Here is a 27,633-nt window from a genome sequence, read left to right on the forward strand (position 1 = left end):
TTAGACGGGGAACCGGAAAAACCGCCCCGACACCGCTGACGCTGGTTGAAACACATCAGCGGGGCGTTTGTATTTCTTGAGTGTTTTCGTGGTCTGTTTCCAAACCTTGGACCCAGTGGGAACTCGGACTGTGAGATAAGCTATATGCGAAGTTCACATAAGCCACTGGAGGTTGGCCACATGCTTCTCCCGGGGAAGGGAGCCTGGAAGACAGAGAACAAAGTCTCGCCTTCCCAGTCTTGTTTGGATGAATTCCACGATGTGCAAAGCAGTACACTTGAGGAGCATTTATATCCTCGGGAAAGCATACAGTTCAACCTCACAGGGAATGCAAACTGAACATGTTAGGGTCTAAGACTCATTCTTCTGAAGGAGCAGGTATGTTGTGGTAATGGACATATGAAAAGGATCCTTGATTTTGTTTTCAGGACATTATTAATATTGTTACATCCCCATTGACTTTTCAAAGCATTCTGAAACTTGGAGCTCTTTCTACTGCCTGTTTTAGGGTCCCTCTTTGTACTTCCCAGGTCAGGGGAGTGGATTTTCTGTAACAGGAATTTGCTTGTGCAAGAGCACTTTCTTAAGAGCTCAAAGGCATACTTACTTTTTTCTTTCTTTCTTTCTTTTTTTTTTTTTTAAAGAGAGAATACATTTTCTGAGGCTATTGTTCTGAAAGATAAGTACAGCTTCCGTTGCCAAGGGTTTGGGGGAACAGCCAGTTTCTCTAAGTAATGGAATTTCATTGCTCTTATGTTTTGCAAATGAGAAATCTACAGCTGGGCAGGATTTTCTCTTGGCAAAGGGGGGGAATCTGTATTTGAAATGTGGAGGACGGTTTCTGGTAAGTCACATTTCTCTTTTGGATAGTATGTAAAATATTAATCACAGCCCAGTGTTGAGATGGAAAAGAAGGGTGAGCACAATAGAGCAACAATATATGTGTCACTGCAATTGACACACCGTGCCCTTCTCGGTTAAATCCTGATCTCTTTTGACAGGATACAGTGATTCCCATGACTGAAAAATATATACCCTGGTTTACCTCGTCTCTCTTGGAGCTCATTACCAGGCATGAATTTGATTATTTTAAGTGTGCCTGTGTTTCATCACAGAGGAGAGTCAGGCACTTTCTAGTTTTCCACCATATTTCTTCCTTTTCAGGGGAGTGGGCAGACGACCGCCAGATCTCCACCGTAAGAACCTTTATTTTTGCAGGAGGGTGCTTTTATCTTAAACTGACCGAGACTCACTGAGTCTGGCCCTTAGTGCAGCATCTTTAGCAGTTCCTCTGCTCCTCCTCTCTGTGCCCTGAGACGGGAGTGGTGGTCCCCCCCCACCCCCATCTCAGAGACAGGCCCACTCCCTTCATGTTTTTTAGTGAGTTATTTTCTCAGGGCCACCCATTCTGCAAGGAAATGAAATTTGTAGGTAATATTTACATACACACACACCTAATTGTAAGCTCTCTATCGGCCATAATAGAAAAATAAAAGGAAGGTAATTGATAATAAAATACATCATCAGGATGTAAACTGATGGGCACAGCGACATTGGAAGACCCCATGATGCTGCAGGTGCTTGTGCCTCCTTGTAGACTCAACACGCAGTCCTGGCTGTCAGGGCTGCCAGCATGGTCAGGTGGTGCTGGGGACTCCAGCGCTTGGAGCCCTGGGGTCAAGTGATTTGGTTTCCTGCACTGGTGAGCAGGCTGTGGTTAAGTTTTGGCACCGCGAAGTACAGTCTTCTTGTGATTTGCCCACCTCTGTGTGTGTGTGTGTGTATTTTTAAAATTGTGTTAAAATAAAAAAAAATTGTGCTAAAATATACATAACATAAAATTTAACCATTTTTAATCTTTTCTGTGGCACTAAGTATGTTCATATTGTCGTGCAACTGTCACCACCATCCATCTCCAGAACTTTCTCATCTTCCTACAGTGGAGCTGTGCCCCTTAAACAAACCACCACTCTCTCTAGCCCCACCTCTTGGAGACCACCATTTTGCTTTCTATTTCTATGCACTTGACCGCTCTAGATACCCCATGTAAGAGGAATCACACAGTCTTCGTCTTTTTGCGTCTGACTCATTTCATCCTGCAGGATTCCCCCTCTAGGTTCGTCCATATTGGAAGGTGCATCAGAATTGCCTCTTCTTTCAGACTCAGTACTGTGCCACTCTGTGTATAGATACATGTATTGCATTTTGTTTCTCTCTCTGTCTATTGATAGACACGCCTGGTTTACTTTTTGACTGTTGTGAATAGTACTGCTATGAACAGGGTGTACATTCTGTATGTATTTAAACTGTGGGGGGGGAGGGGAGAAGAACCCTTAGTGTTTAAATGTAACAGAGAGTTGGATTCTCCACTCAGATAATTCTAAAGCATTTGTTATTTTACCTTCCCAACTGACTGGCAGGATATGTGGAAGTCGCAGTAGAAACATAAGAATTGTGCAGTGCCTGGGACTCTGTGCATTGTGGGACTTCCAGCATCTCTGGTCCCCACCCTGATTATTATGCCCATGAGCACCCCCACAGATTTCCAGCACACTCTCAGGACGTGAAGAGGGTACCAGGGAGCATCACTGGATTAGATCTTAGTCCAACACTTAGGGTGTAAGGTGGGCTACTCAGAGTAGAGTTGTCAACATTCCCCTGTTTCGGCCTGACTGCTTGGATTCCATCTCTGGGGGCTCTAAAGGCCTGATAGGAAAGGCTGAGCTGGCCTGGGCTAGAAATCTTGGGCCCCTCAGAGTGTCAGCCCACAGAGTTGCAACTTTGGAGTATGGCTGATGGTTTCTGTTGACACCTCCTGTCCCCATCTGCCCTGGATAGGGACAGACAAACGGTTGTGCCCACCCTTCCTCACATCCGACACTGAGATATAGCAACTTCTAACTTAGCATTTGTTTCTGATTTTTTTTTTTTTTTTGCATATGTATCTTCTCCCTGTATGTGCTAATGAGCTGCCTCAGACCCTTTTCATAACTTCTGACCTCACCTTTAGTTACATATACTCAAACCTTATTTAGAAAACTTAATTTCTCCATTGTACTTTTTGTACTCATTAAATGCCCCAGTGGTTCTAGTTTTTCTGTCTCAGAGCCTCACCAGCTTTCTGAATTCCCTTTTGAAGGCAAGGCAATGGTCGTATACCTCAGTACCACCAAATTTCTCAGAGGAACTGTGCTTTTCTTCTTTGTAATAGCTTGAAACCTTTGGAAAAAATCTTCCCCGTGCCCCCTGAGTGTGCATTAACCAACGTAAACAGGTTTCATCACAAATATAATGCTTGTTTCTATAACCTTTAGAGTCTACTCTGGACCAATCACATTTTCCCCAATTCTGCTATAAGTGATTTTGAGAAACCAAAAGGTGAAAAAATCACATATAGTTGACATTATTTTCAAAAATCTCTTTGCGATGTCCCATGTGGGCAGCATACATCTCTCCCTAAGTCCATCCAGCTGGTTTCCCCAGCACTGGAGCATCCCGCCGTCTGTCTCCTCGGCTGACTACCATGTGAGGCATTTGACTTCTTATGCAAATACCGCATTTGGGTGAAATGCTCATGCCAAGAAAAGCAGAGAAAACCCAAAGCCTACTAAGTAAGAAACTAGCGAATTCACTTGGAGGCATGTGTGATCGATAGGTTCATTTCTTTCCTCACTCAGTTTTTTTTTTAGCCACACAGCTGACCTAGCAGGTACGTGACCTTATGATGTAACTCACTGAAACTCTTAAACCTCCGTAGAGGCCATCTGCAGGATGTGCTTTTTTTTTGCCAGTTTTCAGGTTTCTGAAGTTGGAGAACTGAGCTCATGGCTGCATTCTACAAGGCTCCCATTTGGTAGTAAGTGTGCTTCTGTAACAGTTGCTGGGTTAAATGGAATGTCCTGTTGTTCTCTGAGAGAGCAGATGTGATGGGGTGCAGTGAAGGGGTGAGGGGCTGCCGAGAACCATTATTTTGTACGGTCTTCTGTGAGAAGTGTTCTTGGTGGAAGCGTCGGGATTTGAAGGCCCAACGTTGTGGTCATGGAGCTGTGAAACCTCAGTGGCTTTGGTGTAAACCAGTTACTCTGTTGTGTTTGCTGTGGGTTTAGTTAGCCTGTCATTGCTGATAAGGCTGGGTTACCGGATTGGCAAGAAAGGTTTAAAGTACCTTCCCTTCCAGAGCCAGACTCTGATAGAACAAGATGAGGTTTCACCATTTGTCACTGTTAGAAGGTACTGTTCTGAGACTGACGAAAACTGCAAAATGGGCTATGAATTCATCTGATGAAGCGTTTATTTAAAAAAGGAAAACTTACGTTTATTAAGATTCTCTTTTTTATCCTATTAACTTTTTTGACATGATTTCAGACTTGTATAAATGAATTCCTATATCATCTGTATCCGGATTCCCCAGATACTTACATCTATTACATTGACTTGAATCCCCTTCACTCTTAATTCTTAAATACATCAGAGTGTGTGTTTTTTAGCAATAAGACATTCTCTTACATAACCGCAGCACATTTATCTAAACCAGGAAATGACCATTTGTGGAGCCCTGCTATCTACCAAAATTATTCAGATTTCACTAATGATCCCTATGATGTTAGTTACAAATGAGAGGAAATCCCAGATCACAGATTTTATTTACTTGTCGTGTTTCTTTAATATCTCTTACTTTAGTATCTCTTACTTACTTACTTTAGTATCTCTTACTTGATAGCACTTAGTTTCTGTCCTGCATGCTACTTGTATTTGGAAGAGTACAAACCAGGTCTATTGTAGAGTGTCTCTCAATTTGGATTTGTCTGTTGCTCAGGAGTGTGGATTTAGGTGGCACATTTTGAGCAAGGGTACCATGGAAGTGATCATGTGGCCTTCTCAGCATGCCCTGTTGAGAGTCATGTGATGTCAATTTTTCCCTTCATTGATGAGATTAATTTGAACTGCTTGGTCCAAGTCCTATCTGCCAGACTTCTCCACTCACTATCAAGTTAATTTTTTCTCCTTTACCTTGTATCTTACGGGGGATATTTTGAGGCCATGTGAATATCCTGCTGTTCCTCAAACTTGAAAACACTGGTTTTAGCATCCATTTATGGTTTTTACTTGAATTGATTATTATTAAGATGGTGGACAAATGGTGATTTTCTAACTGCATTCCTCTGTGTTTATTAGTTGGCTTTCCACTATAAGAAAGGGTATTCTTTCCCCCCTATTTTTATCTATCTGTTTATCTGCATTGATCATTCATTTCATCTGTCCATCTCAGTATGGACGCATAGATTGTTATAATTTGGTTGTCCCGTGGGCCAGTTTTGGCCAGACGGAGTCCTTTAAAAGATGGTACCTATATCCTTTTGATGTGTTCCCATAATTTTTTGAGTACGTACTTTCTGTTACTACAGGAAGTTTCTGGTTCATTCTGTACTTGGCTTGCCCCAGTTGAGGCATCAGCTACTTTTCCAAGCAGCTCAGGCTGCATTTGGTGAGGTATAGTGTTTGAAACCATAATAGGGGTGATAGGCTGATCATTATGATTGTGATTTCATTGCTATTTTAATTAATTGATTTTTTGAGAGAGTGCACACGCATAAGCATGTAAACTGAGATGGTGGGGCGGGGAGAAGGAGAGAGAGAATCTCAAGGAGACCCCCTGCAGAGTGGGGAGCCCACTGCAAGGCTCAAGTCTCGTGACCTGGAGAGCATGACCAGAGCTGAAACCAAGAGTCAGACACTTAACCAACTGAGTTACCCCGGCCCCTTGGGTTTCATTAGTTCTATGCACTCTCAGAAGACAGAGCTAGAAAATATAAATATGCACATATCAACACACACACATAGTATCATCATCATCAACATTAATTCCTCTGTGTTTATTTCTTTATTCATTCTTCTTTATATATTTGAAAACTATGCCTTTATCAGTATCTCTAGTTCCATTCCAAGTCAGCATAGCTAATTCTATTTTTTCCTCTTTAAATATTTGTAACTCTTAAGAGTGTCCCTTTGTAAGTAGTGATGAATGCACTCTTTTCTTTTGAATCAAATCTCTGACCTTTGCTTCGATGTTGTCAGTGAATTAAAAATTGTTGATGAAAATTGTTTAAAATCTTTATTATTTTGGTGTGATTTTGGAGAAAAAAATGTGCTATAAACTAGATGATTGGGTAATGTATTTTTTTAAGTGTAAGAAAAGCTGAGTATTTCTTGTGTAATTGTATACAGGAAATTACTACTACTAAACAGGCACAGATAGACACAAGCCCTTTCTGGGCAGTGTTAGAAATAAACACATGAGCTTTTCCTGGTGTCTTCTGCAGTGACTGATACCCACTGACCATGTTCAACAGAGGAGAGGAGGGAATCCTGGGGCAGTTATTTTCTTAGAACTAAAACCTATTCATGTCAATTTGAAATTTCTAACTATTGCCTCTTTTACCTAAATAATGTTTTGATGAAGGAGACTTGGTATCATCTAACCCATATTGCAAAGACTCTTTGTTACCTGCAAAAATAACCTGGTTTTAGAGACAACTTAATACTATGGATTCCAACTCTCCATTTTCAGAGACAGAGATGAGAGTTTTATTTTACATACCAATTTTGATGGATACACCATGTTAAACCCTGGATTGTCATGTGGAAAGGTTTTGATGTCATGTCTGGATGGGATGGGGATGAGTGTGGTGGTCATTTTTTTTTTTTTAAAGATTTTATTTTTAAGTAATCTCTACACCCAATGTGAGGCTCAAACTTACAACCCCAAAACCAAGAGTTGCACATGCTAACAACTGAGCCAGATAGGAGCCCTGAGTGTGGTGGTCATTTAATGATAGTTGCATCAGCACACAGAGGAGAGGGATTGCATCCTGGCTGGGTATTTGCTAGAATGGACCTCCTTAAGGGACGTTTTTAGAGTGACTGTATTATCATTTGCAAGTCACGACTCTGATTTCATTGGCATTGAATGTAGTCAGTTATCATGTATCAGTCAGTCTTTTTGGTGTTCACATGTAAAATAAAGCAAACACCTATATATATATATATATATATATATATATATATATATATGTGTGTGTATATATACACATATATATATGTGTATATATATATTTTTTTCTCCTCCTGCCTTTGTGTTTAATTTTCTCCTCCTGCCTCTGTGTTTAATTTTCATCTTGGCCTATATTACAGCAATGGAAGATCCTGGCAAAATGATTTAATGTTCCTCTAAAATCCAGCTGGTTCTTTTAGTACTAGAAGGTACATATTGAGGTGGAAAAAGCCCCAAGCTTTAGATCAAGACACCCAGGTTCAAGTCCCCACCCAGGTACCGACCGACTCTGTGGTCTCAGTATCCTCAGTGTTGAGCCTTGACTTCTTCATTTCTAAAGTGGAAGAGCATTACTGTCTCCCTTACCTGTCACACTCTGCAGGTGGATCAAGGAGATAATATAGATCAGGGATTTTGCTGTTAAGTATAAATGTGTGGAGAATTGGCTTTTTTTTTTTATTAAAATTTTAGCATCTGACACAAGAACTTAATACCAAATCTAAGTATAGAGGTCAGCAAAAATAATTTTGAGGGGCACCTGGGTGGCTCAGTGGGTTAAAGCCTCTGCCTTCGGCTCAGGTCATGATCCCAGGGTCCTGGGATCGAGCCCCTCATCGGGCTCTCTGCTCAGCAGGGAGTCTACTTTCCCCCTCTCCACTCACCCTGCTTGTGTTCCCTCTCTCACTGTGTCTCTTTCTGTCAATAAATAAATAAATAAAATCTTTAAAAAATAATAATTTTGGGGACGCCTGGGTGGCTCAGTGGGTGAAAGCCTCTGCCTTCGGCTCAGATCATTGTCCCAGGGTCTTGGGATTGGTTCCCACATCGGGCTCTCTGCTCAGTGGGGAGCCTGCTTCCTCCTCTCTCTCTGCCTGCCTCTCTGCCTACTTGTGATCTCTGTCTATCAAATAAATAAATAATCTTAAAAATAATAATAATAATTTTCGACATCCGTTTTCTTCTTGTTCTGTGTTTTAACAAGAATGTAGTATTGCTGCTGTAGGATTATTTAGAAAACTCTGATCTATTTCAGGAGTCATCCTCTCCAGAATTAACACTATGACCAATTAAAGCCACATATACCACCTTCAATCCCTGCCTTTAAAAAAATTCTGTATTCATTGTTTCTAGAGACTATACTGAAGTATTGACTTTGTTACGTTTATTAGTGGTGGTGTTATTGTCTCATTATTTTGCTATTAAAATTAGCTTTTCAAAAAAAGCAGGTTTCAGTGAACATCTTTGTAACAGACATCGCTGTACACCAGCCAGATAAACATACAGATCAAGAATGGGACATATGGCATGACGCAATTCGTGTATTTTAAAGGCATTTATATATATTAGTCTTTTCATAGGAAAAATACTCTGAGCTAATAAACATTTTATAGTTATTACAGTAATTTTGTGGGGTGGGATTATGGGCAGTAAGTTTGAATTTCTGAAGTCACATTTCTGTAATGTTGGAATTCTCCAAAGTGAGTATTACTTTTATAATCCAGAAAAAAACAAAGGTGAAAAGTGGGATGAGTTAGAAGTTTCTTCTGGGTTTTAAGTGTCACAAGGATAACGGCTGCTTGTATGTTTCCTTTAAAATGTTAGTTGACATTCTCAGGGCGCCTGGGTGGCTCAGTGGGTTGAGTGTCTAACTCTTGACTCAGGTTGTGATCTCAAGGTCCTGAGATGGACCCTCATCTTGGGCTCCTTGTTCAGTGGGGAGTCTGCTTGAGATTCTCTCTCTCCCTGACCCCCCGACCTCGTTCCAGTGCTCTCGCTCGCTCGCTCTGAGTAAATTTTCAAATAAATAAAAACAAAACATGATGTGACAAAACATCTGCCTCAGGCCTGGAGATGGGTGAGCAGCTAGCTTTAGGCTGAAACTCTGGGAACAGGGCATTGGCTGCCACCCCCCACAGGCGAGCACCCACCACCCCCGCCCTGTCCCAGCTCAGATGAATCAAAGTTCACTTCCTTTGACACTGTGTTCGGCTTCACAGAAGGTTTCAGTCTATCCCTCATGGCCATTTCTTAATAAAAAGACTTAATTGGGTCATTTACAAAGCATTTTAAAATCAAGAATAAATTGGAAGGGACTAGTGTCCCCATTAAATTTTTTGAATACAGATTAGATTAAAAAGGTAAATTTTTGATCATTTCCCAAGGACAACAAAGCAAAACCACAAACCCTTGGCAAACAGTATGGATAAGGGGCGCCTGGGTGGCTCAGTGGGTTAAGCCTCTGCCTTTGGCTCAGATCATGATCTCAGGGTCCTGGGATCCAGCCTCTCAGCGGGGAGCCTGCTACCCCCTTCTCTCTCTACCTGCCTCTCTTCCTACGTGTGATCTCTTTCTCTCTGTCAAATAAAATCTTAAAAAACATTACAGATAAGATGCATTTTTGGGGTGCTCAGGTGGCTCAGTCAGTTGAGTGTCTTACTCTTGATTTCAGCTCAGGTCATGATCTCAGGGTGCTGGAGTGGAGCCCCCTACGTCAATCTCTGTGCTTAGTGGGGAGGCTGCTTGAGATTCTCCTTTCCCTCTCTCTCTGCCCCTCCCCACCACACGTGCTCTCTCTCTCTCTCAAATCTTTTTTTAAAAGATGCATTTTATAGTCACTCATCTTCTTTACACATGGTATCTAGACGCTTACCTTTAAGTATGGGGGTTTTGAGGACAATTTTATTAAAAATTTTTGTTTTTCTGTCTTCATAAGAAAGGCAGAATGAGCGTGGTTGTACTGTTCGTGAATTTGAAAGGTATATTGGGACAGTCGGACAGAAGTGGTAAGCTGAAATGTGGGGCATTTGCTTCCTGAGAGGCACTGGGGGACTCTTCAAAGCAACAGTCTGATATGATTTTGGAGACAAAAAGTAAGCACAGTGCCTATAGATTAGGGTGTTGTGAACAGGAGGAGGGAGTGTTGAGTTAGAAATTGTCAGTGCAAATCGCAAATGAGAAGATTTGGGGCAGTTTGGTGGCTGTGAGCACTGATCTGCCACTTTCACTGGGGATTCTGAATGCCCCAGGGTGGGAAGCAGCAACAGCCCAGCTTCCCCTAATGATGATTAATGGTCCCCAGGAGGCTCACAGGGGAGACCAGCTGGTATGGAGCTCATCTGTCTGCCCTTGCCACACAGAGTGCCATGGGGCTCCAAGGAGACCTTTGCCTCTGTCTTTGTCTGTTTGGATAGAGAGAGTGTGTCCCACCCCCTTTCTCCTGAGGGTGGCACTCCCTGCCGCCTTTTTGGCTCTTCTGATTCTTTTAATTTCCATCTTTCATCACTTCCTCTTTCCTCCTGGTCCTAGTGAGTCATTTGACAGCTCTCTGGGGTCAGGAGAACTGAAAACCTCAGAGTGTTGGTTTTACATCTGCTCTTCCACTTCCCAAAAGAGACATTCCAGTCCATTTTAAAATATGCACACACACACACATACACACACACATATAGCTTTTCAACATTTGGAAAAACTCTGGGAACAGAATCAATTTTGGCAGTCTCTAATCAAAGAAGGCAGATACTCTAATCAAAGAAGGCAAATACTCTTTTCATGGAATGATTGTTGCTGAGAAATACTATGTCTCTGGACACACTGATTTGAGAAATCATTATCTAGACTCTTAAAACTTCTATCTAAAAAGTTACTAAGTGTTTATTTAAACATTTGGGAGGAAAGTGATTATATAGAGTGATCTATGGGTTGTGACTTACTAAAAATCTTCATGTCCTATGAGTTTTGGGCATAACAATGGAAGAGAAACCACTAGCCAGCATGTTTGCTTTGTGGATGTGCACTGAGTTCTTCCTAGCCTGTGAGAGGTCAGGATCCTCTCCTTTAGAAGCTAAAATGTGGTCGCTGGCTCTAGGGTGTTTACTCATGAGACCAGTGTTTGGAGCAAGATGTCTGACACTAGGGTTTTAAGATAGCTGGGGAGTTTCTAGAATGGCTAAGAGTCACAGACTCTGGAATCAGTTCCACCATTACCCACTGTTAGCCTTGAAAGTAAAACTGCCATTCTTCCAGCCAAAGATGGGTATATCTGGGAATAGTAGAGAATTCTAATCTGGGGCAGGCAAGCTCTGGAAAAACCATAGGCAAGATCAAAAAACAAAAGAGAGGAATTCATTTTATGGAATAGAAGGAGGAACTTGGTAAGTGTTGTTTTTGAGCTTAAGTCTCTTTTAGAGGAAAGCAGGAATTCTTGGTGGTGATGGTGTCTTATTGGCTGAGTCGCAGGGGCAGTTGATTTCTTATAGGAGATCTACTATTTCCCTGTTGGGATTCTTCATATAGAGTTCTGTAACTGACAGTTCTTCTAGTAACTGATGTTGGGTAGTACAGCTCTCCCTACCTCTCCCAGCCTCTCCTTCTAGCATCTCAAGTTCACTCTGGTGAGGTTTCCCTATATGAATTTTCACACTACCCTCGTGACCTTGGGCAAGCTCATTCCTGGCACTGCTTTTTTCTGTTAGATGTGGACACAGTTACAGATATTATAAGGTTGCTGTAATAAAGAAAATAATGTATGTGTCTGAATACTGTAAATTTGGCCCGAGAATAAACACTCGCCAGGTGGTTCGCTTTGCCGGGTTCTTTCCCATAGCTCTGTAGAGGCTGACCTAGAGGGACCTATCAGTGAGCGCGTGCTTTGATGATGATGGTTCTATGGCATAGTTTTGTGACCCTGAAATTACAGTTGTGCGTAGATCATTTTAATTTGTTTTAGAGTTCTTTTTTAAATTAGTGACCCTTTGAATCTGGACTGAGAAAGAGCTGTCACTTCCTAAAGCTATAGAAATCGCAATAATTGATCAATCAAAAATAATTCTTAATTTGCATCATAGTGTGAACAACATGGTAATTCATTGCATATGTGCTGACTTCAGTGTTCTAAAAATACCGTAATACAATTGCATGGTTAAGATCAGCTATTTTTAAAATGCCAGAAGAGAATAAGATTTCCATTTTTATATGGACTCACGAAGAATATTGGGATTTTCTTAAAATCGTGAAGAGTCTCTTTGATTACATCTTCCTTTAAGATTGCAAGTTATGTTTAATTGCTTTTTATGTCTTGATACTAATGCAATGCACCAATGTAAAAAAAAAAATTGGAAAATGCAGTCAGGGGTAGAGATGAAACTAGAAACTCTTACTGAAGGCAAGCATGATCCTGATCAAAACAGAGGAACAGATACAACTGCCTGAGAGCTGGAATCCGATGGGGCATGGAAATTAATCGCATTGCATATAAAGCACATATTTATGACTCGTTCTAAACTCTAAAATGAAATGGGAGGAACTCAAATAAAATAGGATTAAGTATGATTTTGTTATGGCGTTGTGAATGGATTTCTAATATGTGGTATCATTCTTGGAACTATCTAAGAGAACATGCTTGTAAGAACCTGGGGTGAGTATCCATGTGTGATACTGACTTGGAACAGAATTACTGGTGATAAAGGAATTGTAGAGGAGCAGGAGTCAAGCAAGAAAAAAGTATTACATCATATTTTTCTTGAAAGCCCTTACTACTATCCAGGGAGCAACATCTTAATTTTCTTCAGTGATTAAAAGGTGAGTTTGAAAGCTGGAAAGAACCACTTTATCCCTTCTTTCTAAAGGACTAGTGATAATGGTTACAAAGCTGGGGCTGTGTTAAATGTCCCTGTTTGGCTGCCCTGATCAGCATCTTGGTATGCTGAGAGCTAATTCCCTTTGGTGTCTGAACCAGCAGAGGGAAAGTGATCGCATAGAGGGAGGACATTAAATGCTGAGTTTGGTGGAATCATTTTCAGAGCTCTGTTGCCTCAACCTTGGTGTTGGGGTTTTAATGAAGCCCTAAATGGGGGCGCCTGGGTGGCTCAGTGGGTTAAAGCCCCTGCCTTTGGCTCAGGTCTCTGCTCTATTTGGAGCCTGCTTCCTCCTCTCTGCCTGCCTCTCTGCCTACTTGTGATCTCTGTCAAATAAATAAATAAAATCTTAAAAAAAAAAATGAAGTCCTAAACGATGCTTTAACTTACATTATTAGCCAAAGTCCTTTAACTTACTGCATTTTGACAAATACGATTTTTTAGATTGCTTAAAGGACTTAAACAATAATAGGTTTCACCTGTATGTATGTATAGGCCTGCATGGATGAGAGTAGGAATCTGTGGGTGAAGGTGTGTGTAGGTGTGTGTGTGCCTGAATGCTTAAGCACTTACTTAATTTCACATGGGTCATTTGTGAGATTTTGCTTTTCTTTTGTTTGAATCACTCCTTGGAGACCCAAGACCAATTGAATGGAGTTCTAAGCTGTTTTTTTTTTTTTTAAAATACAATTCCTATTTAGTAACCTTTGTTTATACTTTGTAAGAAATAAATGGGGAATCTGGTGGGCAGATGGTATTATGTAGAGGCAAAAAAATCTTTGTTTTGCCAGAGTGTCTTAATTACCTATGAACTCTACTCATAGGTAAATGTAGGTTACTCCTCCTGATACACTCCGTCTTATAAGTGAAATGTGACAAGTCTCATCTGAACTCCTTAGATTTAATAGTACATACAGGGAATTATACTAATTCAGAGAGAAGAGGACAAGAAGGAAGTGTTTACTTCTTTTGAAATCTTTCCCTTTCCTCGTTAGTTTTTTTGACAGTTAAGTACATAGACGTGTCCGTTCTTTTTTTGCCATAATTAGAACATTAAAGACATTCAGTGGGAGCTGTTGGTAGCCTTTCGTTAGAGCTGATCCCAGTTCGAAGTGAACTTATAAAACTTGAAACAGAGATTTAAGGAGAGAAAAATCTGGTAAGCTTCCTTTCCTTCTAAATCCGTTTATTCCAGTTGCGATTAAGCGTGATGCATGAGAGAGATACAAGCCAGAGGGTATAAAAACAATGTCCTCTGACTTCCCTGAAGCACCAGCCATTAAACTTTTATACAAATGTGCAAGCAAGGAAGTTAGTCCTTGTGATGTACCGTGGAGCGGGGGAGAGAGTCTCCGCTCATCCGCAGAAAATCAGAGCGGTGGATGGTCCGTTGAGCCTGCTCCGCATTTCATGCTGATCAGCAGCCGAAGCAAGAGTTTCTCAAACCGTAGTCATCTACCACCTGCTCAGTTTTTGCCCTCTCTGCACCACCTGTTTTTGTTAAATACTTAACATTTTTCTGAAAGCAACAGACTTTTGTGTAACTTAAATTTACTCTGAAAGGAAACTGAGCCGTGATTGTGGAAAGTCATCTTCAGGTGCTGTAAAGATAGCAGTAAAAATAAAAACAATAGAAGGGTAGAGTTGGTGAATTTCAGCTTGTACTTTTGCTGGCTGATCACCGTTCGTGAGCCTTGCTTTCTCTTTAAGAATGAAATTATTCGGGCGCCTGGGTGGCTCAGTGGGTTAAGCCTCTGCCTTCGGCTCAGGTCATGATCTCAGTGTCCTGGGATCAAGTTCCACATCAGGCTCTCTGCTCAGCAGGGAGCCTGCTTCCTCCTCTCTCTCTCTCTGCCTGCCTCTATGCCTACTTGTGATCTCTCTCTGTCAAATAAATAAATAAAATCTTAAAAAAAAAAACGCAAAACAATGAAATTATTCTATGGGATTCCTCAGGATGATGACGGGGAGCAAGCCCTGGGAGAGACCTGGGGTTCTGGTCCCACTGCCAGGGGTTCTCTCTCTCTTTCTCCCTCTGCCCTGCCCTTCTGCTCACTTTCTCTCTCTCTCTCTCCAAAATAAATCTTTAGGAAAAAAAGGTAGCGCATAGGAAGTACAGTCCGTGGCCTTGACATAGGGTTGTGTGGTGGCAGCATCATGTACAGACTCCTCAGAGAATCACTATCCTGTAAACCTGCAACTAATGTAATGTTGTGTGTCACCTACACTTCATTTAAAAACAAACAAACAAACAAACAAGCAAAAACCAAACCTGCCGGAACAGCTCCTTGTGCTAGACTGCTTTTCCAGAGACCTACGGTCTGAAATAGGCTTTACATACAAGTCAGGAAAGCTCTCACAAATGGGACTATGTCCTGGTTCCTACGTACAAAAATTGAACAAGTGTTGAGGAGAGAGACTTACCCTCGCTGCATGCAGCAGTCTGGTATTTCTATTTCATTCTTTTCTAAGGCTCCCTGCTGCCCCCTTAGTTGATTTCATGACTCACTAAAAGGCAGTGGCCAGTGGTTCCAAAGCATTCTGCATGGGAGGACAGAGCTGAGCCTTCCGTGTTGACAGCAGGTGTCTTTCTCTGACACTATACTCTGGAGTTTATCAGATTTGCTGAGGGCCTAAGCCCCAGCCTCTTGCTGAAAGAATGGGGTCAAATATGATACTAGAATATGACTTGTCTATGCAAAAATAAGTCTCATTCCCTGTCAGTTTTCCACTTAGGAACTTCTTGCCTGAGGCCAAGTTCACGGGCTCCGCATGTTACCAGCAGATGGATGGTATTAGTTAGTGCCCGCTTGGGTCATCACGGGCTTGCCACAAAGGGACCTCAGCTAAGCCTTCGGAAGCCTAACTTGTGTCTAAGAATGGGGCTTCCGTGTGCAGGGTCATTTCTTCTCTCGTTGAGGGCGTTTGTCACTGTCTCATGTTTGATGTGGCCGTTCTGCATGGCATGTGTTGTCTTTGCCTCCCAGGGTCTGTGGGGAAGTCTGTAAGGTGTACCTAGGCGGACTCCTGAATCCAGCATCTGTTTGTACTGGTGAGGTGTCCCTGTGAGACTTGCGGTTCATTAGAAAGGGACCAAGGAGGGTCCTGTGTGAGTACAAGCTCCTGAGGCTCAGGGACACATTGCTTGGGCTGTGTGTTTGCCATGCTCCTGGGTCCTTGCACTGTGCTGCTGGAGAGGATTTGGTCTGTAACTATCTGTTGCTGGGCTTGGAAATAGATTTTCAAGTCACGTGATCAATTTCTGAGGGTGAAACTGCAACGGGAGGTCTAACATTAGAAGCATTAGAGGCAGGTGACAGTGTGTCACGAGGTCTTGGGGACATTCGATACTTCCACACCGCCTCCTGCAGACAGGTGGAATCTGCCAGCTGTCCGTCCAGGAATAGCAGTGGCTTAAAATAGAACTCACTCCCCGTGCCAGGGGCAGATTTAGGAGTAGGGAGTTCCTTTAAATGGAAGCAAGGGAGTAAATTGGCCTGCTGGAGAAAAGTCATGAGGAAGTCCTATTCTTGCTCTTTCTTTAAAAAAAAAAAAAGATAAATATAATGGTTCCATAAGAGAATCAAGAGTTCAATTTTTGATAAGCCATGTTGGGTTTTATAATCTTAAGAAAAATCTCTGTGGTATTTATGAATTCTAATGTTTATATTTTAAGTAAGCATTTTCCTTAGTCATGTTTAGCAGTAAGCTTTTTTTTTTTTTTTTTTTTAAGCAGTCGTGCTTTTTGCTTATGAAACCACAGGACTTGCTGTTCAGAAATTACGTGACACTGGTCGCCTCTGTCTACTGTCTGTTTGACCTTGATCTTGTCTTCCTATCGGATCCTGTTTTAGCAACACAGAATCAATAGTAACTTCCAGTGAGTTCTGGAAGATGCCTCCAGATGCCTTGTCTTTCAAGTGTGTCGTTTTCTTAGACGAAAGTTTAGCCACTATTGTTGCCATGGAATTTTCATACATGTTTCAGGAAATTATTCCTTTGCCACAAGTGCTTGATTAAGCCAGCTTGTCAGTGAAGCAGGAAACCCCAGTAGAACTTTCTGAGGACTTCTCTGGAGGGGAATATAACTGCAGCATTAAGGAAGGGCCTTGGGAAAGGGTCTTCACTGCTCCTCACCCCCAGTCCACACCCCAGGAGGGATGTGATGAGGGAAGGGTTGTTGGAAACCTGTCGAAGTAAACAGATCTCTCTGACCTTTCCACCATTACCTTTCTTCTGGAACACTGGAGATTTATGTTCTTGCACTGAAGTAGCAAGGAATGGGTGACAGGCTGAAAACAGATGAATGTCCTCATAGAATGAATAACAAGCTAAAAACAATGTAAATGCTACTATAAATGAAGACCTCAGAAGTTTCTTAATAGACATTTCCCACTGTGTTTCTTAATAACGTTTGCTAAGGGAAACTTAAAAACGTGAATTCCTGCATTTCAGAATGCTAAGTCTAATGAAATAGAGCAACTACCTTGAGTTTTCCTTTAAAAGCTGGAGCCAAGAAAAGAAGCTAATTTGTGTAGAGCTGAGCATTGCTTGTACGTTTCTGCGCCAGCCCGCTTCACCCTGAAATGTTACCTCTCTCACATTCAGAGTTTACTTTGAAAAACAAAAAACAAAAAACAAAAAACAACTTTGTGTTAAAGATTTCAAAAAGGGGAGAGCAAACAGGGACAAAGCAGTTTCTCTTTTCTTTCGGGATGGGGGATGGCAGAATTCACCCAAATGGACATTTTTAAAAGGAAGTGATGTCTGTTACAGAAGTTGAGAGCGGTAGTAAGCTTTGTGCATAACGAGCACTTCTGTTAACATTTGGTGATTTTGAATGCATTTCACGTAATATTTTGCTTAGCTTCATTACCCAGATGAGATGCAGTATACTGTTTGCATTTCCTTTGGAGAAACTGCTGTGAAACATTGTGGTTTAAGGATGTCCCATAAGTAACACTAGGATCTAACCTGGAATAACTTGACTGTAGCGGGATCGAAAGAAGTGTTTCAAGGTACTTCAAGAAAACAAAAACCAACTGGTTTTATTAGTAATAATTTTTTTCTTTTTCTTCTAAATCCTTTTCATTTATTTTCTTATGTACGCACACACCATTAAATAGAACATCCAATTAAGAAATAAAACTTGCTGACTTTTGCTAGGAATGCAGTCATTGCCTTAATTGAGCAAAGCCTGTGTAGCACTCAAGTTCAGCTCCAGAGTGAGGGGGGGTGTGAGAAAACCGTACCCTCTTTCCCGGGAGGAAGTGGCTCTGTTTTCTCTTAGTTCTCTCTTACTTCCTTCAAACCCCGTAGTGCCCAAAGTTCACTGGTGATCACGGAAAACACTCCTCTAACAGGGAGGCCAGATCCCACTTCTTACAAGCAATGAAACAAACTCTCTGGTTGTCAGTGCCTGGTTTCTATTTTTTTTTTTTCCTTCTTTTTCTTCTTTTCTTTTCCCAGAAAAGAAAGCTACAACACTGCACCAGACAGAGGAAATGTCATAGCCTTGTTAGCGAGAGGAAAGAGCTGCCTCATCACTGGAAGTGAGAACATAAAGCTCATGGTTGATGGGTTAGTGTTACTGAGCACCCACAAGACAGGGCCAGCACTTGAGGTCTGTTAGATCTTGAGGGAAACAGAAATGCCATTTTGGTTTAATTGCAGTGAGTCCTAAAATTGGTGGGAAACACCTTGTTCAAAGTTCCTGGCTTCTGGAGACTGGAAAGAAGTTATTTGTTTCATGATATTAGGGTCACCTGTATGTTTAATAATTTGATCTTGGGGTTCTCAGGATCAGAGCCTGACGTGGGGCCATTCATTCCATTATAAGGTAATGAGATACTCACTGTCTGAGTCACCCACCTGGAGGCAGGTGCTGGCAGGTGCCATTGGTGACCCAGTGACGGACTGTGGTTCAGGTGAGTCCGGCCCTTGAGGCCACCCTGTCCTATTTCACTTGTGGCATTATCTCCCTGCCGTGGCTGAAACTTTGTTTCCAGTGCTGGAAGTGCTTATGGGAAAGGAAGAGCTCCTGGCTGACTGGTGTCCTTGCAGAGCATAACTGGCTGGCTACATGGGAAGAGGTGGGCGGAGAGTGCTGAATGTCCCCAGGGGACTGGTTTGCGATGTCCAGGTGAATGCATACATATGTGGCCACATGAAAAGGCCTGGGAACCGGCACTGAGAAAATTGACTACTGGCTCGAGGCTGTTGTAGCTGTGTGGTGGATCAGTTATTACATGGTCTACACAGATGTTCCTGCAGAAGAACTACTTCCCTGAAACCCCTCCGTAACCACAGCATTGAGCAACAGTGTCCATAGTGGATAGGAGTAACTAGCTGCATGGGTTTGGATACCAGCTCTGATACTATTAGCTCTGTAGCCTTGGGCAAGTTCCTTAACTTCTCTGGACCTTCATATTCTTGTTTGAAAAATGAGGATGGTGGTCATTATCTCAAAAGTTCTGTGTGTGAGTTAAATGAGTGAATATATCTCAAGGTTTTAGAAGCTCTTAGAAGCATTCTGAATGTGAGGCAAGTACTCAGGGATATCACTATTTCATCATTCTTACTGAGAGTTTCCATTTGTTGAGCACCTGCTGTGTGTCTGCGAGTGACCTTGGTTATCCTGATGAATTTTGTGTCATTCACACAGCCCTGTGTTGGCAGACGGCCTTGTTCCCACTTTACAGCAGACACCATTGAGACTCAGCTAAGTGCCTTACTTGAGGTCTCACAGCTGACAGTTGAAGATGACAGGATCCAAGTCCCCATCTGGCTCTGTCACATTTCCGTCTAATCAGACCCCATGCCAGTGGAAACATGTTGAAGCCCCATTAAATGGAAAGCATATTAAAAAACAATATATATGGTGCATATATATATATGTATATATACATATATATATATATACACACACACATATATAATGTATATTCTATATGGATATTATATATAAAATATTTGTAGTTTGTTTAAAATATATTTTCGTGTAGGTATGGAGAATAATGGAAATTTGCATACAAGTTGTCAGCAGTGGCCTACCATGGAGGGTGGAAGGGGGTGGATTCTGAAATTTTTTTATTTTAATATTTAGTTTTCTTTCTTTCTTTCTTTATTTCTTTCTTTCTTTAAAAAAACCCCTCTTATTGGGCACCTGGATGGCTTAGTCAGTTAAGCGCTTGCCTTCAGCTCAGGTCATGATTCCGGGGTCCTGGGATCGAGCCCCACTTTGGCCTCCCTGCTCAGCAAGGCGTCTGCTCCTCCCTCTGCCGCTCTCACAGCTTGTGATCTCTCTCGCTCAGTCTCTCTCTCAATTTTTAAATAAAATCTTAAAAAAACTTCTTACTGAGTACACCATCACCCAAACTGTAAAGTTATATGCAGGTGCCCAAATCACTGAAACAATGAAATTTTAAAATGAAAAAGACAGTTTCCTGCCTACCCTCCTTTCCTTTTCCTTGAGGTAAGCAGTGTTTCTGCCTGGCACACATCCTTCCACAACCTTCTGCATAATTATGTGAAAATAGAAATGTACACACACATAGGGGATGTTAGGTTTTTCTTTTTTAGATTATCCTTACACCAATGGAATCCTACTGTACTCCATTTTGTTAAACCTTTCTTTAACAGCGCATCATGCACATACCACCAAGAGATACAAATTTAAGCCATCGGTTTGAATAAATGCATGCAATTTCAAAATACTAATGTAACCCCAGCTGATTTTACGACACATGTATTGATATATCCTTCAATTATTTTGCAGTTTTTGCCTCTGCCAACTGTCCTGTAATAATGTCCCTATATAGTTTCCTTTGGTCCTAGAACTTGGACTCCCAACAACTATATACAGTATACATTCATATAATTTTTGCAATTTTACTTTCTACACTGAGCAGATACTTCTTTATAATCAGAAATAAAATTTCAAGGAAAATAAATAGAACTAGATTTTCACACATTCACACCCCCACACAGACATACTGCGCTGACTCCAGAGCCAGTGTGAAAGACTTCTCTTCCAAAAGCAGAGTCACATTTATTCCAAGACTAATGTCACATTGTTGGGTGTTCATCATTGGGTTTCTGTGGTAAAAGAAAACACGTCAGGACATATGGTCATGGCACAGAGAGTGTTTTTGTTTTAAAATTTGGGGGAAATTGGCAAACATACTGAGCAAACCATCAGTTCTCTTTGGCTACTCAGCTACTCTAAGAAAGCTACACACACACACACACACACACACACACATTCTTTGTATGAAAAAGAATCCCCAAGTTACATTGCTTCTGCTTTTGCAATGGCTGTTTTATACATGGGAGTATGTTTGCACCTTGAAAATTTATACTTAGTTAAACCTCATACTCCAGAATTTATCCTCCCTTTCCCCCAGAAAAGCGCATTTTACTGAAATAAAAACAGTTGCTGGTTGCTTCTGGGCTGTTATGTGGAAACTGTTGACCGGATCCTGTAAAGGCGGCTGTATTGTATTTCAGAATTAGTTTGAGGTAAACTTTACTGTTATGCAGAAAGATTTAATTCAAACCACTCTCTGGAAAAAAATAACAATTATAGGACATAGTCACATAGGGGGAATTACCAAACCACTAGTACAGTATATGAGGAGGTCCGTATGCATTTTTGTAGTCAGGATGAAGTAAAAGTCCTATTTTTTTTTTTAAGATTTTATTTATTTATTTGGCAGAGAGAAATCACAAGTAGGCAGAGAGGCAGGCAGAGAGAGAGAGAGAGGAGGAAGCAGGCTCCCCGCTGAGCAGAGAGCCCGATGCGGGACTCGATCCCAGGACCCTGAGATCATGACCCGAGCCGAAGGCAGCGGCCCAACCCACTGAGTCACCCAGGCGCCCCAGTAAAAGTCCTATTTTGAGACGTAGCCTGGAGGTCAGCATATTGCCTCACAGGTGAAACGGCCACAGGAAAGGCCCTGGTGTTACTTGAGTAACTAAACCTTTTGGCTGGAGTCCAGGGAGGCCTTCTCCTCGTTGTGTGGAGTTCCCATCTGTGGGGAATAGTAACGTCACAGGCTCATTGTGAGTCAGTGATGAGCAGGACATGGGGCAAAAGGAATGGCGGGTGCTCTCAGCTCAGGAGGAGGAAGAGGAGCCAAATGCTGACGTGTTGGTCTATTTCAGCCAGCGAGCTATGTGGGCCGATTGCACCAAGAAAGAGGACTGTGTGAGCTCTCATCTCAGTGACTCTTTGTGGTTTGGAGGAAACAGATCCTTCAAAAAAGGCTCTGATGAGAGTTTTGGATCTCCTTGCCAAAAATATGCATATTCTCTTATTCTCTCCTTCTTTCGCTCTCCCATGAGTGCGCTCACACAATTTCCCAGGACTCAGCCTCCTTGGAACCCATCCATGAACCTGTTAAGAATTTTTAAGTTTGCAGGGTCCTAGACAAAGCTCTGAAAATCATTATTTTCCCCTCTGTCACAACCCACTCAGTCCTAACATGGGCTTCCCATTTTCCAACTGGATAAATGAGCATCCGTGGGAACACTTCATGGACTATAGACTTTGAGGGTATAAGGTACCAAATAACAAGGGAAACCAATAGATGCTCATTTGGGGAGACAGGTGGGACCTTCCTTTCTTAGAATAAATTCATCTGGAGTCCTTGCTTCTCTGGGGGGGGGGTTGAAACTCATGACTTTTTCTGTATAGGTCTCAGGAAGCTTAGTGTGAGTGCAAATCCCTCCCCCCAACCTCCACCCCCATCGCAAATTTATTCCCTACTAATAGTGTAGACCCCATGGAGCAAATACTCTACCTGACATTCAGGGTTGTTGAGACCACAGGAATAGTTTAAAACTACCAGGAGGTCCAAGAGCAGCAATGGCAGTGACGATTTATGAAATAACCTCTGCGTTGTTCTCTTAGTATAGTCAGATCGCCAATGGCAGGGTTCTCTTCTTGGAGTGTCTGCCACTCTGATGCAGGGGAAATTTTCAGCATGGCTCCTTCAGAAAGGCAGGCTCTGCACTTGAGTGTCATTTACAGATTTGGGCAAGTTCTCCATACCTAGTTACCTTCATTTTCTCCTCTGAAAAATGAAGATAATGGTAGTACAGTTAAAAATAAGCTTGCGAGCCGTCAGTAAACAGAGAAGAAGTGCTTGCATAGGCCTTAGCATGTGCGTCCAATGTGCTGAGTAACTGGAAGTGTGAATTGACCATTTATTATTATCCAGCAATAGCCGTTTATTGGTCTCTGACCCCGCAGAGTGGGCCTTCCACATTCAGTGTGCCTTGGAAGATTGCTGTCTTTGGATAGGCTTCAGGTGTTACAGAGGTAATATTCAAAATCCAGGGGCAGGGGCTGGCTGAGAAGAACTGGGTTTAACCATGTAGCTTTCTTTGTTCACCAACAAAGAGCCCATGAAATCGTTGGACACCACTCCTGAATGAAGAAGGATTCTGTCGCAGAATCTCCAGGTCATTCACCGAAGTATTCATGTGCCTCATATCCAACCAGAAGGAGCAGGAAGTGACAAGGGGATGGCAGGTTCCTCATCAGTCGCCAAAGCAAACTTAGATTCTTGGCTGCTATTAATTTATCTTTCAAATAAGGGGGGAAATCCTCTGGATCCTTACTGACCTGACAGAGTTTAAACACTTCACACATCAGTCTTTCTCTCTCTTCCAGCTGCTTTGTGGCTTTTTATTATTATTATTATTTTGTAACTTGTTCTCTCTCCCTATTACCTAAATATTTTCCTCCAAAAGGAGACTTAAATTTCTTTATCCTGTATGAAATGGGAATACTGACAGTAACTAACGCTACATCGTAGCAATGGAGGACTGTATCCTGCAAGATCCCAGGAATAAATAGATGGCACCCCTAACAGAGGGTAAATCAGAAAAGGTAAGTTCAAGGATTATTTTCAAGGGTATGAGAGGAATGTTGGACAGGAGTTGGCAGATTTCTCTGTAAAGAGCCAAGTTGTAAATATTTTCAGGTTTGGGGGCCATATGGCCTCTGTTTCAGTTACTTCGCTGTTCAAGTGCAGAAAGCAGACACAGACATCAACATAATGAACAAGTATGGCTTCGGATAAAACTTTATCAAACAGAATAGGTTTTGTGCAGGATCCAGCTCCTGGACCCCTGGTATACGGGGAGCATACAGGTGGGGCAGTATCCTGTGCGAGGAGCACTGCTGTGACATAGTTTGGCCTGCAGTGCAGAGCAGGAAGGAGTTACTGGAACCTGGAAAGTGGGGGCCCTGTGGAGAGGGCTTCCCAGATTGGAGCTGTTTCCCTGGAAGGACACTGCTATCAAGAGACCACCCCACAAGGAGAGGCAAATACCCAGGCCTCATTTGTCCTCTCTTTCTTGCTTCCCTTCTGGTGTGCTCCATTGACCTAAGCCAGCAGAGCAGAGGGAACACGTCGACCAGTTCTGTAGAGTGTCCTCCCAGAGATCAAAGAGTAGGGTGGGAAAAAAGGAAGCTGTCTGACCTGAAACGCTAATGAGCCTGGATTTCCCCACTTCCAACGGGGGCTCTGTAAACATGTTTTTCCTGTTGTTGCTTATTAATCCTAGTCATCATAAACATCTAGATGTTTGATTACATGGAGGGTTTATGTGCATTCTTTCAGTTTACAGTCTGAAGAGTAAAGGAATCAAGGCAGTAGGAACAGAACCTTCTACAGAGATCCCTTTGATGCAGAAGTTAGACATATAATAGACTGACATCCCTTGGGTCAGTCAGGCTCTCTTTCCACATTGTTCTTTCTGTAAGGTTACTTTTGGAAGTCATTATACTAAGCTATCAGCTGGGGGTTGAAAGTAGGGGAAGCCCTATTTGCTTGAATGAACGAATGAATGGATGTATATTGACCTTTAATAGAATGAGTCATCAGCCACGCATAAGAGAATGACTCCATTTGAGGAAAGTACTAATTTAATCCTGTCCCAAAACATAGCATCACACTGTGGATCAAAGTAGGGTCAGGGAAAGCAAATGTCTTTGATAAGTTTGCAATCTGTACTAAGAGAGGTCTTAAAAATAAGTATCTTTAGAGTCCATGTTGTGCTTTGTTTATCCCTACTGTTTTTTATTCTTTATAATTCAGTTTCTTGATTCTTTGTCTAGAAAATCTGCTTATCTTGAGGACTTTGACTTCTTTATAGCTCTCATAGCTATCACTCAATGCATACTAACCCACACCAACAAGAGAGTGAGTCCGTAATGTCTCACTTCTGCAGGACACAGGATAGTTACTGGTTTCTGTTGACAAACGTAGTTAGGGAGTTGAATCAAGCAGAATTTTCAAAGGCAGAATGTCAGTGATTTCAGCAGGCACTTCAGGGGACTTAGTGTTTGGTGCTGTAGCTTGTATTCTGACAAGCAAATGGACTTGAAAAGATAAATTTCATGGCATCGGGCGGGGTCCTAGAATTTTACTTGCATCACCCCAAAAACTTTTTTCTCTACATTTTTGTAGTTTGGATCACGTACTTATTTTCACATTCCAAAACAGGTACATGAAAAGTCGCTGCTAAAACATTACATCTGTGGCACTGTGGTTTGGCACTATGCCACCCGGAGTGGTCCCCAGTTGTCTTCACTGGGGGACTGGCAGTGGGCGCAACACATAGCTCAGGGCTTGAGAATGTCTGGCTCAGCCAATATCCCTTACTGTGGTGGGTGATGGTCCTTCACATCAGCTTTAGTTTTGAATGGAGATGGGTCTCGCTGCTCCTGAGGTTTGTCAGTCGCATTATTTTAATGAGGGTCAACTTAGACTCGGTTTTCTAGTCCTTAACCCTAGAAGAGCTCACCTCCCCAGTTCTCGGGGAGGAAGGGTAAAGGAAAGATTCTGGCAGAAGAGGGGCCATTCTCTAGCCCAGGGTGTGTACTTGAGTGCATGCGAGTATCGTTTCTTCTGAAGGACATATTCTTCCTTGCAAAATGGCAGCAACATAACAGTGATTTCATTGGGGTTTTCTCCCCTTCTCTTACCTCCCTTCTTCATCCTACTGCTCCTTTCCTTTCTTTCTGTAATATTTCATCCTGTCTTTGAGATAACATGACCCTTTAAGGGTTTTTGGCAGTCAGACATACTTTTGTTGAGAGGGTTACCGCTCAGTTTTATACAGAAATTGATTTTGAGTGACATAATTGGAGAGCTATGGAAGCATTCTGATGATCCTGGGAGATTAGTCCGTTCAGTCTCCTGCTTGTAGAATGAGAAGACAGAAACACATAGCACTGAAGGACGTGTTCCCACCCATCATCAGGTGGCAGAGCTGGGCCAGGGAGGAGGCTTATTTGCCACAGTGTACTCCACACAGTGCAGTGCATGGTCTTGTCAAATGCTTTTCTGAAAACTTTTTCTTAAAAAGTGTTAAGCTTCTGTAAGCCCTTTGTTTTTTAAACACACATCTCATTTTGGCCCAGCTGTAAGCATTATCAAGTTTGATGATGAGTTTTCTGTTTGCCTTGACTGCCCTTTCTCAAGTTTGTTCTTGAGAATATCACCGTGTTAGATTTCTGGGAGCAAAAGATGAGATGCACGTTCTAGGAGCGACTTTTTCTAGAGCTTTGCTGTACTGGACACAGATGTCCAAAGAAAACTTGCCTAGGAGGTGGGATCCACAAGCACTCTTGAAGGTGTAATGTGTTACCCTAGAGTGGCTCATGCTGGGATTGCTTTTCCAGAATGTTGTGGGCACCTTTGTAATCTGTGAACAGTACACATACTGTCCTTGTTCTGTAGTGTTAGTGAGCTTTCTTAAGACTTAGCTGTGTAATTATAAACCCCTGTTTTTTCCTTTTAAGTACAGTATAATGCCGTTTGTGTTCATTGTTTTTATAGGCAATCATGTTGACTTACAGAAGCACGCATATTCTCAAGAAAGGTGAAATCCTTCAGAGCTGGGAGATTTTTTGTATATTAACTTCTTAGCTTTTCTTTTTTAAACCACGACGTTGCTCTCTCGTACCACACTTCAAAGGAGAGACCTCTTACCGCAGCCCTTTAGTGAACGGAGAGGCATAAAACTCAGTTACACCTGACGGCATGCTCTAGTACAACGTGTGTTGTAAATAAAGCAATTGTTCAGCACAGGACTGAACAGCCAGAGAGAGAAATGGGCTAGAGGAAGGGAAAAACTTGAACTGGTTTTAAAAATCGCCTTCTTATCTTTTAGGCAGAGTTGGGATTCGCTGCTGCCTTTTGGCTGTTTTGCAGTCATGGAATGTGCTTGTCTGACTGCACTCATTGATTTCATTTCTGTTTTTAAAGAAGTGCTGGGGAAGGAGAGTGAGCTGAGAAGGCCTTCTTAGCTGTCCAGGCTCACGCTGCCTAATTAGCATGGTCAAGTACTCCGTTCAGTTTTCTAAGCTTTATGGAGCTTTAGCCAAGAAGCCACTTCTGTCTTGGGGCAGGTTTTCTTGATGCTGAGATTAGCAGTGAAGAGGCTCAAAGAGAGGGAGTTAGAATGTACTTGGAGGGCAGCCGTTAGCCCCAGAAGGTAATTAATGTTGGACATTTTGTTCTCTTTATAGGCTAAGTGTCAAATATCGGACAGGGCTCTCACCCGCGTGTTAATCCTGGCAACTGTTACTTCTCTCTGATGCTAGAATACAGAGTATTTGCCCGTTTAATGTTAAGCCTTCTTGCCTCTCCCCTTCTACTCATGTCTAGAGGGTGTACTAAGAATCTAGCTACATACTGTTCCTGGCAGCCGAAAGTTTGTGTTTGTGACAAGGCCTTCTGTGGAAACGCCCTTCGGTATTTACTGCCTTTTTTTTTTTTTTTTAAGATTTTATTTATTTATTTGACAGACAGAGATCACAAGTAGGCAGAGAGGGAGGCAGAGAGAGAGGAAGGGAAGCAGGCCCCCTGCTGAGCAGAAAGCCCCACATGGGACTCGATCCCAGGACCCTGAGATCATGACCTGAGCTGA

The 27,633-nt window shown here is 42.2% G+C and overlaps 1 protein-coding gene across 1 annotated transcript in view; it reads left to right on the plus strand.

Moving 5' to 3' along the window:
- The window catches only part of PDZRN3 (PDZ domain containing ring finger 3), a 238,229-nt gene that overhangs the window by 22,254 nt on the left and 188,342 nt on the right, over positions 1 to 27,633 (plus strand). The gene's annotated exons all lie outside the window — the stretch shown is intronic.

This window comes from Mustela nivalis, assembly GCF_964662115.1.
Source record: "Mustela nivalis genome assembly, chromosome: 1".
NCBI classification, from domain to species: Eukaryota; Metazoa; Chordata; class Mammalia; order Carnivora; family Mustelidae; genus Mustela; species Mustela nivalis.